The sequence below is a fragment of the Oryctolagus cuniculus genome, chromosome 2 (assembly GCF_964237555.1).
Source record: "Oryctolagus cuniculus chromosome 2, mOryCun1.1, whole genome shotgun sequence".
Classification (NCBI taxonomy): domain Eukaryota; kingdom Metazoa; phylum Chordata; class Mammalia; order Lagomorpha; family Leporidae; genus Oryctolagus; species Oryctolagus cuniculus.
Window position 1 is genome coordinate 53,533,131 of NC_091433.1, and position 17,236 is coordinate 53,550,366.

Here is a 17,236-nt window from a genome sequence, read left to right on the forward strand (position 1 = left end):
CTGTCAGACATAATCATATATTCAGATACTTTATTTTGGTAGTGCTAGAAAACTACTAGAAATATCCTTTAAAAATAAACATTAAAAAACAAAGAAACCTGGTGGATAATTAATGTCCAATATCTAACAGTAGTTTAAGGGGACTAGAATCAAGAGAATGTATTCAGTCACTCTGGGACAGGGAAAGAAGGATAATGTTCTGAGATGGCAAGGAAGACTACTAGAAAAGATAGAGGCAGAAACATCCTTGGATTTATTTACCCATTTATCTATTTTTGATAGTAGCAATAGGAGTGCAATTTCCTCCTGGGTCTGGTAGAGCGGAAGCTGAAAACGAAGGCACTGAATTCTATGCACTTGGAATGGCTTGGTGATGCAGTGTTTAGGTGGTATAGGGACTGGAGTGATCCAGAGCTGAGAGAGGTAGCACTTCAGATTGGAAGAAACACAAATGTTGGGTTTGGCACAGAGCCAGACAGAGCTTATGGAGAGGGTATGAGACAGGTGTCGTGAGAGCAAGGTGATCCTTAGGCAGAGCATGCTAGAATGCCTTAGTGGCACGGGAAACACAAGTGTGGCCTATTGGTGTGTGTTGGGCTCCGGCTGTTGCCTGAGAAGCTGGATGCCAAGGGTTGGGAGAACAAATGGCCTGTGGGTTTTCAGGGCTCATGCAGATATGACTGCAAACAGGTTCAGCCCTGGGAAAGACCAGTGTTCAAGGTGACTCCTAAAGCAAGATGGTAAGGGAACAGGTCTGGGGTTTTTATTCAGAATTACATAGTCAGCTGAAGGCACTCCTGGATATTCACCTGGATTTGTTCAGTGCTATTGTTGTCAAGAGATTTGCAGGGACAGAGCATGGAGTCCAATGTGGCCACGCAGCTGATGAAGCTGTCAAAATTCCAGGTGCCTTCCCTCAGCTGAACAGCGTCAGATGCTCATGTTCAGAGATGACCATTGCGGTGGAACTCTGCTGCCTCAAAGGCCTCCAGCAGTTCACCGCTACAGATGCACCCAGATTGTTCAACATCTAAATGTTTGTGTATGACCTACCGCTTTTTGATGTTATCCCACAGGTACTTGAACTCCTCCAGGCCCAGCTTGCCTGGGGTGTCACTATCCATCATGGGAACCAGGCTTTACCATGTGTCAATGCCAAATCCGTCAGCCGTAGATCAGGGTATTGGATCACAACTTCATTGAGAATGTTCATGGATTCTGTGGCACTGATGCCATCGCCAGCCAGCTTGGCAAACCGTGGATTTAAATGTAGGAATTTGTAGTTGAAACATGGGGGCACTCACTCTGTTTGAAAGAATAAGGTTTTGGTGGTAGATGTGTGCTTTCTGTTAGACTACAGCTCTTGAGATTTAATTAAGTCCTCACAGGGCTCATCTCACTTCTTAAAAAGGTTGCCTGTTTGACATTCATAATTGTCCAACAGACTTCACTGTCATTAGCCATTCACCTGATTCAATGCATGACTGAAAGGAAAGAACAATGGGCTGAAAGTTAAAAATGCCCGGATTGTGTTCCAAGCTTTATTATTTGGTTGAACTATTTAAGTGTTGGAAGTTGATAATTCTTTAGAAGCTGTTGAAAGTGATGCAAATATTTCTTCTTGATACGAATGTGGTACAGATTTTTATACTATTGCCATTTATTTATTTGAGCTAGTAGTAGTTGCTTATCATAACTGTTTTCTAAATCTAGGAGACAAACTGAGATTAAACTAATTATGTGTTTCTTAGCTATAATAAAAGTTGATTCCTACATCAACAACAGCATGTGATTGCTCACATACTTAGATGTTGTTCACCCATATGGGAGGCCTGGATTGAGTTTCTGGTTCTTGGAATGCATAATTTGTACATAAAACTCTCTCATATGTATTAATTCATATTTAAATTACTTATAATATTTAAAGCAATATAAACTCTTTTTAAATAATTGTCATGTAGTGTTTCCAAAGAATTATCACAAGAAAAATGTCTCTACACTTTCTATATATGTGCAATTGATTGTTGGAATATTTTTGGTTCACATTTAGTTGAATCTCTGGATTCAGAATCTATAGTTAGTGATTACTTCTCCAACTTCTTATTTATCATTTTTATTTTAAAATATATTAACATATTGTATATATTTTAAAATATCAAATATTTTTATTAATGAAATAGTTAAGTTATATATGGAAAATTACCACTTTATTTAACACAGTATCATTTTTTTAACTTTTATTTAGTAAATATAAATTTCCAAAGTACAGTTTATGCATTACAATGGCTCCCCCCCCCAATAACTTCCTTCCCACTCGCACCCCTCCCAGCTCCTGCTCCCTCTCCCATTCCATTCACATCAAGATTCATTTTCAGCCAGCTAGGCTAATCCTCTGCCTTGCGGTGCTGGCACACTGGGTTCTAGTCCAGGTCGGGGCGCCAGATTCTGTCCCGGTTGCCCCTCTTCCAGGCCAGCTCTCTACTGTGGCCCAGGAGTGCAATGGAGGATGGCCCAAGTGCTTGGGCCCTGCACCCCATGGGAGACCAGGATAAGCACCTGGCTCCTGCCTTCGGATCAGTGCGGTGTGCCGACCGCAGCATGCTGGCCGCGGCGGCCATTGGAGGGTGAACCAACAGCAAAGGAAGACCTTTCTCTCTGTCTCTCTCTCTCACTGTCCACTCTGCCTGTCAAAAGAAAAAAAAAGTTCATTTTCAATTATCTTTATATACAGAAGATTGATTTAGTATATATTAAGTAAAGATTTCATCAGTTTGCACCCACACAGAAACACAAAGTGTAAAATACTGTTTCAGTACTAGTTATAGCGTTACTTCACATTGGACAACACATTAAGATCAGATCCCACATGAGGAGTAAGTACATAGTGACTCCTGTTGTTGGTTTAACAATTTGACACTCTTGTTTATGGCGTCAGCAATCTCCCTAGGCTCTAGTCATAAGCTGCCAAGATTATGGAAGCCTTTTGAGTTCACTGACTTCGATCTTATTCCGACAGGGTCATAGTCAAAGTGGAAGTTCTCTCCTCCCTTCAGAGAAAGGTCCCTCCTTCTTTGATGGCCCCGTTCTTTCCACTGGGATCTCACTCGCAGAGATCTTTCATTTAGGTGTTTTTTTTTTTGTTTTTGTTTTTTGGTTTTTTTTTGCCAGAGTGTCTTGGCTTGCCATGCCTAAAATACTCTCATGGGCTCTTCAGCCATATCCGAATGCCTTAAGGGCTGATTCTGAGGTCAGAGTGCTTAACACAGTATCATAACATACAAGAAACTGAAGCCCAATTAGAAGATTCTAAATCAGATATTATTACTAACAAATCAGATATTATTACTAACTCTAACTGAAGTTTTTAAAAAACAATGTATTTGAAAGAGCAACAGAGAAAGAGAGGGAGAGAAGGAGAGAGAGAGACCTTCCAGCTTGCATTTTATACCCAAATGTCTCAAATCCCCAAGTCTATACCTAACCAAAGCCAGGAACCAGGAAATCCATCATGGTTTCCACATGGGTGGTGGGGGCCTAAGTCCTTTGGCCATTCTCTTGTGCTGCATTATCAGAAAGCTGGGTTGGAAACAGAGCAGCCAGGACTCTAACTGGCACTCTAACACTGGATGCCAGCATTGCAAGAGGGGGTTTTACCTGTGCTGTGCAGTTGTTTTTTGTTTTGTTTTGTTTTAGAAGAATTGGAAAACAGCACACTTGTCAAATTAGGAAGACATCTCTCTTCAATGAGTAATGATTATGGTAGCAAGCTTAAGGAGAAAGCTGCAAATGGGGAGCTTCAAAGTTCATTCCTGCGGTATAGGTCTAGTAAGTCCAGTTATTTAAGACCAGAGTTCCAGAGGAAAATTTAATTCCAAAGATTAATTTTTTATTTCCTTCCACGTGAATATGAAAAGTCAGGAGAAACTGCTTACTCTTTCAAGAAATAGGCCTTGTTACTGATTTTGTTAATATCACACTGGAGAATGACCTTTCCCAGATAATTAGGTTTTCTTGTTAACTGAAGTCTAACATTTTACTGCACATGAATGGTATTAAATATAATAAATTTTGAAGTTACTTTTCTTAGTAAAATATAACAGAAAAAAACTTAAGCTACAGCCTATGGGATCATAATTTTGAAAATTAATTTAGTATTGTGCTCACAATATTACAGTAGGTATTGATGCTGTAAGACATATAGATGAAAGCTAATTCATCCAAGAAGATGCTCTGAAATATGACTTCTCTGGTTAAAAAATAATCTTTGGTGAGGTATTAAGATTTTTCCTATTTTTATGTATTTTACATTTGTTTGCCAATATTTACCTGCAAAATTGTATGTAATTACATATAATATACATTATATACATATATCTATATTATAATGCCAATAACAGCTGTTGAGGCAATATATAGAAAAATCTCTAATGGCAAATATCTTTTGTTTGATGAATTATGTATCCAATGGGCCTGGAATGGTACCAGGCATGCAAATCATGCTGATCAAGTATGATTTGAACTAATGTCTCATGGAGATTAGTTACTAGGTTCAAATTTTTACTCTAATACTTCAAAACATGAGTGTTAATGGGTAACATACTTATCTCTTTATTATTGTTAATATCGCCATTAAAAATTGGTGATGGCAATAAACTCTCTCATAGAGTCACTATATTACATAGTCAAATGTTAAAACAATATGATGCCAATAATAGAAAGTACTAAAATTGTTCAATATTATTATTCATTAGTATGATTTTTTCAGGATCTCCTCTCAAATGTTTCAGGAAAAAGCCAAATGCATTGCTCCTCTGCCAATGAGGTTCTTTTAGGATTGCTTGGTAAAGGTTTGGGATGCACGGAGGGTGGAGAGTTGCTAGCTCTTCACTTCCATGGAGACACTTTCTTTCTTCCCACTTTGGCCCTTTATGTATATATTCTATTCTCAAGGTCCTCGTTCCTAACTGACCTAGCTCTGGACAGTTTTTCCAGTTTTTGGACTCCATCATTAGTCTTCTGCACCATGAGTACGCATTACCTGAAAGTCAGACTCCAGATAACATAGGTCTCCCCATATTTAGACTTGGAGGATTCTTTCTCAAGTACTTAGATACAAAGTCCAAGTACTTAGATACAAAGCTGAGGATAAGGAACGTTCATATATCAAGGCAGGGTAGTGGTGGCCAATTCTCCATAAACTGTGCCCTGCAGTTCCGGGGCGGTGGCAGGTCTAGGCTGATAACTAGATGAGAACCCTCAGAAAAGAGTGATGAAAATGTGGTTAGCAAGTGATTTTATCATTGGGGAACTACTCCTGGATTTATTTAGCCCTATTAGAAAGATAAGAGGAGTTTTTTTTATCACTTCACATCAGAGCAATACATTGGACAAATGGATACGAATTTAGTTTTCAGGAAATCTGAATGATTTCATGATATATAACAATTCTGAAGGAAGTAAAAGCAAACATTCTCTATCAATGTATGATACAATTTTCCATGTCTAAGGAGCAATAAGAAATTCAGAGAAGTTCTGTTTTTCTGTAGTGTAGGGACTTGAATTCAATGAGCTTACCTGATCTACTGCCAATTTAACAACAAAAAACACAGTTAATTTTCTGCAACCTGGAAAAATAACTAGATATTTTATGGCTATTTTCACAAAATCAAGCATGACATTAATTCAGATGAGATCAGCCAATCACATCTATTTTTTAAATGTCAAAAATTAGTCTCTGTTTTTCCTATTCCATTTTTTTTTGTTGTTTTTGGCTTCTAAAAGGGAAAAAGGTGTCTTTTGACCATTCAGTTTCTACAAAAAGTTTGATGACACCAAGTTTAATCAATTAAGATACTTCAAGTGCAATTAAAAGATTATTTGCATAAATTGGCTTAGGTTAAAAATCTATTCTATTATCTCATACAAAAATAATTTATTGTAAGTAGGTCTGTGATTGGTGTGACAGGGCAGCGCTATCATCCAGAACCCAGGCAGTTTTAAATCTGCTCTGCCAACTCCAAATTGTTTGATGTTAATTCTTTGGTTTCTCATAAACATCGTCAACATGATTTTTTCACATCAAATTATCACATTTTTGTATGTGGTAAACAGAGGAAAATCTTTGCCCTGGGTTTTCCAACAAATGTGCCCTTTTGTCTAATTCTATCCTGTAACTGGCAAAAGAGAATAAATTGCAACTATTAGTTTAGGCTACAGAAATAAAACACTGTTTTGCTTAACTTTTTAATTAAGTATTTTAAGTACATTTTGTAATTTTAGTATATATTTATCATATTTCATATTTTTATGGTTAGGAATACTATTTGTTTAACATGTATATACAAATTATGTATATTTATATACTTTTTGGGTTTGTACATATTACATATGGTTACATGCAATGGCACCGATGTGTACAGACAGTCCCTGACTCATAATGGCTCTACTGATGATTTTCAGCTTCACAATGATATGAAAACAATATGAATTCATTAGAAACTGTGCTTTGAATTCTGAATTTTCAAGTTTTCTGGGAGGGAAATATGTGATGGAATAATTGTCTCTCTTGATGCCAGACAGTGGCATAGAGCCATACCTCCTATTCACTCAATCGTGAATACTCTAAGTTATACTGTGTTGCCAGTCGTTTTATACACAGTTATTGAATACATTAAATGAGGTATTCAACATTTTTATATAAAACAACCTCTTTTTTTTTTTTTTTTAAATGAGGCTGGAGTTGTGGCATAATGAGTGAAGCCACTGCCTGCAATGTTGGCATCCCATTGTGGGTGCTTGGTTTGTGTCCTGGCTGCTCCACTTCTGATACATCTCCCTGTTTTCTCTTGGGAAAAGAAGCAGAAGATGGCCCATGTGTTTAGGTGTCTGCCACCCATGTGGGAGACCTGGCTTCAGCTTGGCCCCGTTCTGGCCGTTGGCAGTTTTCTGGAGAATGAAACAGAGGATGGAAGATCTCTTTATCTCTCCTCTCCCTGAAACCCTGCATTTCAAAATAAATACACAAAAATGTTTTTAAAATGTTTTGTTTTAAATGATTTTGCCTAACCATATGCAAATATAACATGATTAAGTTAGGCTTAGCTGAGCTACAATGTTTGGTAAGTTAGCTGTATTAAATATTTTTTCCACAGCTGCTATTTCATATTTCTGATGGGTTCATAGGATTACTCTGGACATCACAATATAGGTATATATATCAATGCAAGCTTTTCGAAAGTTAAGAGGATAAGGTATTTAGTGGCTAATTTTGTGAGGAGAATTTTCTTAGTATAATTATTATATACTATTTTGAACTAAAGGGAAAAAAACTAATGAATTTTTTTTAATTAAGCAGAGAGCATAGGTCTCCCTAGACATATTGAGATTCAAAAAAATAGAAACTAGAGTAGTTATGCTTTATGCATGAAAAAAAGTTAGTTACCAAAGATCTTGTGAAAGATATTTGCACTCATTATACATTATTGACCTTATAAAAATTACATATTTTGGCATTATATTATCAAATTATTGAATAATTTAAAAATATACACATTCTTTCCTGACTATGTAATGTAAAATAAATTACTCAATTTTTTAATGGATGACCAGTTTAAGGAAGACATATTAAAATAATATTCCATCACATTTTAATGTAAATTAAAATCATAGAGAAAGTATATCTTCTGTTTCTGGCATTTCTACTATATCTGTTGGAAAAACAGAAGGATAATTTTATACATATTGTATAACATATGCGATTTTAAGTCTCTAAGCCAGATACATAACCAAGCTGTCTGCAAACACATTTTTTAATCGTTGAAAAAGAAATGTGTTGAAAATTTAAAATTACACATAAGTGGATGCATAAAAATAAAAGGCATTTCTGGAATTTTATTTTTCTTTTATTGAATTTGAAGTTGAATAAATAGGCATCCAATCCAACTGTTCTATACATTTCCTAGATCCATATCACGATTACAAAATCATGTCATTATATTTATACCCTAATGACCTTATGCATAGCAACATGTAGCATTTAATTTAGATATTACTTTATGTGTTAACCAGACAAAATTCTTCATTGACAGGAGGAGAGATCAAAGCACAGAGAAATAAGCAGTTGCCACAATGTCTCAGCATCAAAATAAAGGTATAGACATAGCCATCAACAAGGCTTTCACACACAAACACACACACACACACACGCGCGCGTGCGAGCTCCAGTGTCTCTGTTTATAAGCTTATTTTACATGTCATATCCCAGTATCTTGTTTTTTAAATTAGCATGCATATAGAAACATTTTCATAAAATGAATGTATATTATTATTCTGAAGTCACATCAAGGAACTGATGATATAGCCAACAAATGGAATCCACCTAAGTATACATCAGCTGATGAATGAATAAATAAAATGTTGTAAATTTATGCAATGGAAAACTATTCAGCCATAAAAAGAGATGACATTTTGTCACTCACAACAATATGGATTGATTTGGAGAACATTTTGTCAAGGGAAATAAGCCAGGAACAGAATGGCAAACAGAATATGATCTCATTCATATGTGGAATACAGAAAGTATTGTGGGCATTTTTTTATTCTTTAACTTAACCCTAGGTCCATTTTACACTTTGTAAAAATTGTTTTCAAACCATTTTTAATGAAGTAACAATGAATTATCTCTAAGTTTCTAGAAATTTCAATGAAAATATATTTATTGGTGATTTTGTACTTCAAAAATATAATGCCAGGCATTTTTATTAGAAAGTCCTTTCTTTTCTAAAAAATGAAAGAGAAATTTCTATTACTTTAGAGCAGTGTATAAACTTTATAGCTGAAACTCAAGACTAATGATCTTTAATTAGTCCCTTGACCCTGGGAAATATTCATTGTGATATAATAAAGATCTGGAAACTCCCTAACATGTCATTCTCATAATGTGCACAGAGTCTGTCCTTTGTAATAAAGCATTTTTATCACTCCACTATTTAATTGGATGTTTGTCAGGCAACAGTGTTTTTCACAATAAGTGGTGCCACCAGTGTTTTATAGCTTATAACAATCTGAGCAACAACTAGCATTTATAAAGAGTTGCCATGTGCTGGACATTTTTCTAAGTTATTTGCAAGTATTAGTTGTATTAATCGCCATAATAATCCAATCGCAGAGTTGCATTTCTCATCTATTTAAAAAACGACAACCATGACAAAAGTTAAAATAATTTTCCCATTGTGTTTATATGCGATTTATTTTTTATGTAATCTACCCACTTATTTCCAACTCCGATTTCTTCTCTTAGCCCTAGCAAAAGCAGGGGTGGGGAATGTCTAGCCCACAGGCTATAGAAAGCCTACGAAATCATCTGGTGCAGTCCTGCCAAAGAAGCTGCAGGCAGCTTGGGCATTCAGTACATCTATAGCAGGCTAATTTTTAAGTTGCTAATTTTGTCTGGCAAATGAATAATGTCAAAATTATCCAAATGGCCCTTGGCAGAAAAACAGGTTCCCACCCGTGAAAGGAACATTCACATTTGATTATATACCTTGAACAAAAACCCTCTATTTTCATTTATTTTTATTCCATGATAAGACATTAATATATTTATTATAAATGTTGTTGCTAATATTTTCTTCCTAGGTAAATACTATTACTATACTTGAGAACGAGGAAAGTAGTTTAAGCTTTTCTGGATCAACTTCTGACAACACAAGCAATTTACTTGTATAGACAGACATTTCTTTCTCCATTGCTGAGTGCTGTTGTGCAGTTTTAACGTGTATTAGATTTGAAGGAACCAGTCTATAACCAGCACTTTTGAACATTTATATTTTAGAACCCATGTTATGCAGCATTTCTCTTCTAACCTTTTTCTTGTTTAGGAATTTTGAATGTGCTACTGAATGAACTTGGGTCCCTCCACCTCATTGCAAGCTGAACTACTTCTAATTCTTTTTGTTGTCTTGAAAATTATCTACTGAGAGAGAACCTTGTTGACACTTCTATCCATGCCTCCTTCATCTCTTCTGTCTATAGTGTTCATTTAATCATTTCTTTCCTCCACTGAGTAAATTAAATTGATCATTTGTTTTATCTTTTTTTCTTCTGTACACTGTAATCTTTTTTAGGCCAGATATTTCACTTAACTTGTTAACTTTGAAACTCTTAGTATGTAGCACAATCTCCAGATAAAATTATTGTTGAATTAACAAATAAATGAACCAACAAGAATAAAGACTGGAAAATTTATCTCATTGAACAGAAATTATTTCTTTCTAATTTTCAAAAAACAAAAAAAGAATATCACAGTATGATGGTTTACCATTAGAAAGTTTCATAGATTTAATTATAATCAGGCTGACTTCAAGTTAAAAATTATATATTATAAGCTGTATGAATAATGGTAAAATAAGATTTCCTAAAGCCTCCTATTCATTTAAGTGGTTAGAACTATTATTTAATTAAATAGAATAGCTAAAAACAAAACAAATTAAAAAACAAGTCTAATAATCACATGTTAATTCAGTATATCTTATATATTAAGGGGCATTCATGCATTTGTCATAGATCTATGGTCCAATATTAGATTCTCTGTTGTAGAAGAAATATGTAAGCATGAGAGTTGAGTCAATAATGAGATGACATAAACCAGATGTTAAGATATCTGGACTCTAATATAGACTGCCAAGATGATCCATTTCTCTCACTAAATCAATGTAGATATACTGCAGTTATATCTTTGCCACATCTCCTTAAAGGCTTTTCCCATGGAACAGGTTACAAATGGACCTGAGCGGCTGGCGCTGCGGCTCACTAGGCTAATCCTCCACCTGCGGTGCCATCACAGCGGGTTCTAGTCCCAGTTGGGGCGCCGGATTCTGTCCCGATTGCCCCTCTTCCAGGCCAGCTCTCTGCTGTGGCCCGGGAGTGCAGTGGAGGATGGCCCAAGTGCTTGGGCCGTGCACCCCATGGGAGACCAGGAGAAGCACCTGACTCCTGGCTTCGGATCAGCGGCCATTAGAGGGTGAACCAATGGCAAAGGAAGACTTTTCTCTCTGTCTCTCTCTCTCTCACTGTCCACTCTGCCTGTCAAAAAAAAAAAAAAAAAAAAAAAAAAAAGGACCTGAGCAAACAGTCATTATAATGAGGGGTGTAACTAAACCATGATCCTTGCTGAAATTTGCCCTTGCTAAATTTTTTCTACTCTGTGGTGTAGTATCTATTCTAAATGTGAATTACTCAGGGCAATTTTCAGAGATATCAAATTTAAAATAATTTTTGAAAAGCATTTGGAATCTGGTTGTTCTCCATATCTCTTAAATTCCTCCTGTTGTCAAACAGGCTATATTTAGTCAAGAGAAATCAGTTTGTAAAAATAAAACATATTTTGATTGAATTGATAACATTGGGTAGGCCCAATTAAGCAATAAAAAGAAACAAAGTATTGGAAACAAAGAACAAAGTTGAATTTCACAGATATAATGCTGTATGTGATATCAAATGCAAAACAAGTGTAAATTATGTTGAGCAAACTATTTCAAGGATAGCAATTTTCAGGGGTGGTCAAATATTCTTTATCTTGATAACACTTGTTTGCATTTGTCCAAGTTGATTGTATTTATCCATTGCATGTAAATTATATCAAAAAGGGATAAATTAAAACATTTAATAAGCAACATAGGTATTGAATTCTTCAGTTGTGACAACCTCTGAATTTAGCCATCTGGAAAGGAGGTTGGTTGAGGAAGAGTGGTATGGCAGTTGGCTAATATCAAGCATAGTACAGTCACTGATGTAGACATTTGTTCACCTTTTATTTCCATTTAGCAAAGATTGTCCTCATTTATGTATGTTTACCTGATGGATTAATTTTATCTCCAGTTACCCTCAAAAGTTTCCCTCACAGAAGATAAATAATGTTACCATATTATAATTAATTAGCCACAAGAGGAAGCAATCCCCATTTGGACTGACAGAATTAGTTAGCTTGACAGCTTCTCAACCTGCTTAATAAAATTTGCATAACCATTTGGTTCCCATTTAGTAACCTGTAATCCATAGTTCTTATTATCAGAAAATAGCTCCTGAGAAATATTCTGTTACAACATTCCTGAGTCAGTCCTCTATTTGCATCTTTCACTGTGTACTTTGAAATCTTTACTCAATTGAAACAAACTTTCCTGCAAATATGAACTTGACAATCCAATTTTATAGAAGGTTGATTCCCCAAGTAGTTTATGCTTAATCAATTTAAACACTATTCAACATCTTCCTTTAGGAACCAGCTTCTTCCATAATAGCTACTACTGTACTTCACTGACAGTCTATTACTGTAGTTTAACAAATAAACTTGAAACATAACAACTTGATAAAAATAGAGGGTTCATTCTTTGCTTGTTTTTTTTTCTTTTTTTCTTTTTCTTTTCCTTTTTTTTTTTTTTTTTTTTGCTTCTTATTTCCTTGTTCCCTTGGAAATCACATCAGGTACTGTTTTTTTAGTTTTTTAGCAACCAATCCACAGAGCCATTGAAATTCCAAGTTTTTATGACCACATTTTCTGCTCATTATGATGTTTTAGATTAACTTTCACCTAGTCAGAGAGGTCTTCCCTGTGTAATTTTCCTGTCTTCTGTTCTATATTACTCCTTTTTTTTTTTTTTTTGCTATATCCTACTCTGAGATTAGTGTACTGACGCAATTGCATATCTGACTTTTAGCAAATGAGGGTTTTGATCAATGAAGAGTTCTTTGAGTACCTTTGACGTTTAGTCAAGACAGTTTGGAGAATGACTAACAGCTGATCTTGGGTTACTCCTCCCTCTTCGCATCTCTGCCCATCATAAAATTCTCTTTCTTTCTCAGTAGCCCCCAGCTCCTACTTGTCACTTGTCTACTGCAGAGAGTTTCTCTTGGATTTTCTGACTACTCCCTCCACGTGCCTCTTCAGGTTTAATGGTGGTAATGACTGTTTAAGCTGTTAGCCTTAAAAAAATGTGTATAATCCTGTTTGGTTTTATGTTATCCCTACCCATTTCTTTCTTTAGAAATAGTTCTTCCATTAAACATTTGTCAATAGTTCTCCTTGAGTGGACCATTTACATGAGGCCAGTATGCTAACACATTATTATTTTTTTATTAGAATACCAAATATAAAGTAGGTCACAAGTAGCTTTTATTTCATCACTCTATTTGAAAGCATCATAGAACTTGACACTATCTAAATTTTTAAGTTATCTGTGTACTATTTACTTTGCACATTACAATGAAAGCTTTTTGGGAGAGGACTCCAAGTTTGTTTTATTTGATTTATTCTAGTAACTACAATACTGATTACCATCAAATAATTTTTCAAGATGAACAGGAATGACAAATGAACAGGAAATGATAAATTTATATTTGTTGATTGAATGCTGCATGGAGTGCTTTTTTCTCCAACAACCCAACCTGCTACATACCTTTATCTGAACATTGTGGTCCCAATCGTTTCACCAAAACACCTTCATTATTAAATATATCTGTTGATTATACCTACATCTTTCATTGGCTTTCAGACTACTACCTATTAACAAAGTTTTATGATGATTACTGATTTCAATTTAAATCCTTTATTTCTGGGAAATTGTGAATTAAATCATTTGGTCTTAAGTACAGTCATATTAAATTGTCTACAGCCATGTACACTGTCAGTAAGCAGTGAGCCTGTATTCATCAGTGATGTGTTGGTGATGATGACAGGAAGGATAACTTGTATCTTTACTTCTTAGTTGTGAACAGACTGACACATTTTTCATTTTCAGAATATCCGTGATAATATGGCTTTATCTATGTCATATTTCAAAATACCATGTCAAGGACTGCTTTCTGACATGTTCAGCAATGGGTTCAATATCCCATCACACTTTTAGGAGTATTTATTGATTCTTTATCTTCTCAAGGCATTTTTTAAATACTGTCTTTGGTTGAAATGCTCTCACAGCCAAAGTTCAGTCTCAGAGAGATTTCACTGTGCTCTGAGGAGTGAAAATTCAAAACACAAAGCATTGAAATTTCAAAGTTCAGTATTAAAGTGAGTAATATTGGTTGTGAATAAATAAGCAAATTCAATCTGCTCTAACAGTTGGGTTAATCACAGCTCATTTAAGTCGACTTTATGATGATTCACCTACCTGTGCCATATCGTTCTTGTATTTACTGCTTCATGTTTTTGATGGAATATTTTTCTTCTCATTAATAAAGTGTTATCATGGAATGCTATCTTTAAAATTTTTATATATTATTTTTTAAAATTTATCTTATTTGAGAGGGAATAAGAGAGGGAAGAGATGTATAATTTGGGACATGCTCAAGCTGACTTGCCCCAAATGGTAGAGTTAGAAACATACCAGGGGATTCCAATTCAATCCCATCAAGGTGGCATGTACCAATGCCATCTCACTAGTCCAAGTGATCAATTTCAGTTCACAATTGATCATAATGAAAGGACTAAGAGTCAAAGGGATCACATAAACAAGTCTAGTACCTGCTAACACTAACCGATAGAATAAATAAAGGGGAGAGTGATCCAACATGGGAAGTGAGATACTCAGCAGACTCACAGAATGGCAGATGTCCTAAATAGCACTCTGGCCTAAGAATCAGCCCTAAAGGCATTCTGATCTGGCTGAAAAGCCCATGAGAGTATTTCAGGCATGGAAAGCCAAGACACTCTGGCAAACGATCTCTGTGAGTGAGATCCCAGTGGAAAGAACAGGACATCAAAGAAGGAGGTACCTTTCTCTGAAGGGAGGAGAGAACCTCCACTTTGACTATGACCTTGTCTAAACAAGATAAGAGTCGGAGAACTCAGAGGGCTTCCATAGCCTTGGAAACTCATGACTGGAGCATAGGGAGACTACTGATGCCATAGACAGGAGTGTCAATTGGTAAAGTCAACAACAGGAGTCACTGTGCACTTACTCCTCATGTAGGATCTCTGTCCTTAATGTGCTGTGCATTGAGATTTAATGCTATAACGAGTACTCAAACAATATATTTCACTTTGTGTTTCTATGGGGGTGCAAACTGTTGAAATCTTTACTTAATGCATACTAAACTGATCTTCTGTAAAAAAAAAAAAAGAAATTATCAATTCCCAACTTGACTCTCACTGGGATTAAACATGACAATAGGTCTGATCTGATTTCATCATCATTTAAAGAAAATCATCTATTATTTTTCACTTTATGTTTCTGTGTGGGAGCAAACTGTTGAAATCCTTACTTAATGTATACTAAGCTGATCTTCTGTATATTAAGATAATCGAAAATGAATCTTGATGTGAATGGAAGGGGAGAGGGAGTGGGAAAGGTGAGGGTTGTGGGTGGGAGGACGGTATGGGGGGAAGCCATTGTAATCCATAAGTCGTACTTTAGAAATTTATGTTCATTAAATAAAAGTTAAAAAAATTTATCTTATTTATTTGAAAGGCAAAGTGACAGAAAGAGAGAGGGAGAAACAGAAAGAGAGAGCTTCTATTTGCTGATTCACTGTCCAAAAGTCCAAAATGGACAGGGCTGGTCTAGCCTGAAACCAAGAGCCATAAAACCCATCCTGGTCTCCCATATGAGTGGTACCACATATGTACCGCATAGGGGACTGCAAACTTGGGTTGCCTTCTGTTTCTTTCCCAGGTGCATTAGCAAGGAGCTGCATCAGAAACAGACAACCTGGACCAGAACTGGCTCTCCAATATGGGATGCCAGTGTTGCAGGAAATGCCTTAAACAACGAGACATAACACCAGCCCCTGGAATATCTTAAAGTGGATTTTTATACACAAGGGAACTTCATTGAGTATGTGGAAATGCAAATTATAAAAAAAAAAAAAACTATGCATGGCTTTCAAAAATTTATATCAAAATGCAGTTATTTTTAAATTTGAGTTTTCCAATGAACCTCTTGAAATGCCCTCACATATAATGAGTGTTCAAAACGTTCACAGAAAGTGCATATTGTAAAAATGTGCATGGATTTTAAACCTTTCAAACAGTAAAATACACTTTATTTTCATAATCTAGGAACTTCTTGAGCCCTCTAATCTATACACATATTGAAGATGAATCAGACATAGTATTATGTTACATTTAGAATTTTATCCTATCATATCATAAGAAAAGAAAATATATGAAACTTGTCAGGATTTGATATGAGTCAGCTAGAATTCACTGGAAAAATAGGCAAGAAAAGGCTATGTGAAAGTATGTTTCCACTCATAAGGAAATCAATACTTAAAAGTTCACGAAGTCATGCCAGATTTGAAACAGTGAGTAGTTTCTGAGAAGAGCCAACAGAGAGGCATCCAGTGTGATTTTTTAATAAAATACGTCAAGGATTTGGATTATTTGTGACTAGTAACTTCACTACTTGTAATGCTTAATTCTGTTTAATTCTTCTCCAAAGTTTCACAATTACTAGAGAGAAATCATCATTTACATAAGACATGCAGAATATCACAAACTGCCCTATATACTTGCTGCTACATTTCAACTTCATGCAAGTTCTCTCCCTTACCCCACTATAATTTCAATGCAACCCAAAATATGACAAGGGAAAAGTATTCTGAAGGAATTTGAAGTAGTAGAAAGAGAGAAGCATAAGTTGAAAGAACTACAATGTTGGTAAATTCATTTTTAGGATTTTATTTATTTATTTATTTATTGAGAAACAGAGTTGCAGAGAGAGAGAGAGAGAGAGAGAGAGAGAGAGAGACATCTTTTGTCCACTGATTCACTCCCCGAATGGCCACAATGGCTGGAGTTGGGCCAATCAGAAGCCAGGAGCCAGGAGCTTCTTCCAGGTCTCCCATGTGGGTGCAGGGGCCCAAGCACTTGAGCTATCTACTACTGCTTTCCCAGGCCATTAGCAGAGGGCTGGATTGGAAAAGGAGCAGCTGGGACTCAAAAGGGTGCCCACTGGAGCCACAGAAGGAGGTCTAACCCACTATATGCCATGGTGCCAGCCCCAACATGTTTTTTCTTTCCTAATAAAGATTCATTTTACTTATTTTTGTTTATAAGAAGATCAGAGGAATTGGGAAGTGGGGAAGAGAGAGAATACTTTCATTCACTGGTTTACTCCCCAAAAGACTGCAACAGCTACTGATAGGATGCGCTGAAGCTAAGAGCCAGGAACTCCGTCCAGGTCTTCCACATGGGTGCAGGGGCCCAAACATTTGGACCATCTCCTGTTGCCTGCCGAAGCAT

The 17,236-nt window shown here is 35.9% G+C and overlaps 1 pseudogene; it reads right to left on the reverse strand.

The window, feature by feature from the left end:
• Positions 1 to 773: 773 nt before the first annotated feature.
• The window catches only part of LOC103346103 (calpain small subunit 1 pseudogene), a 37,354-nt pseudogene continuing 20,891 nt past the window's right edge, over positions 774 to 17,236 (reverse strand).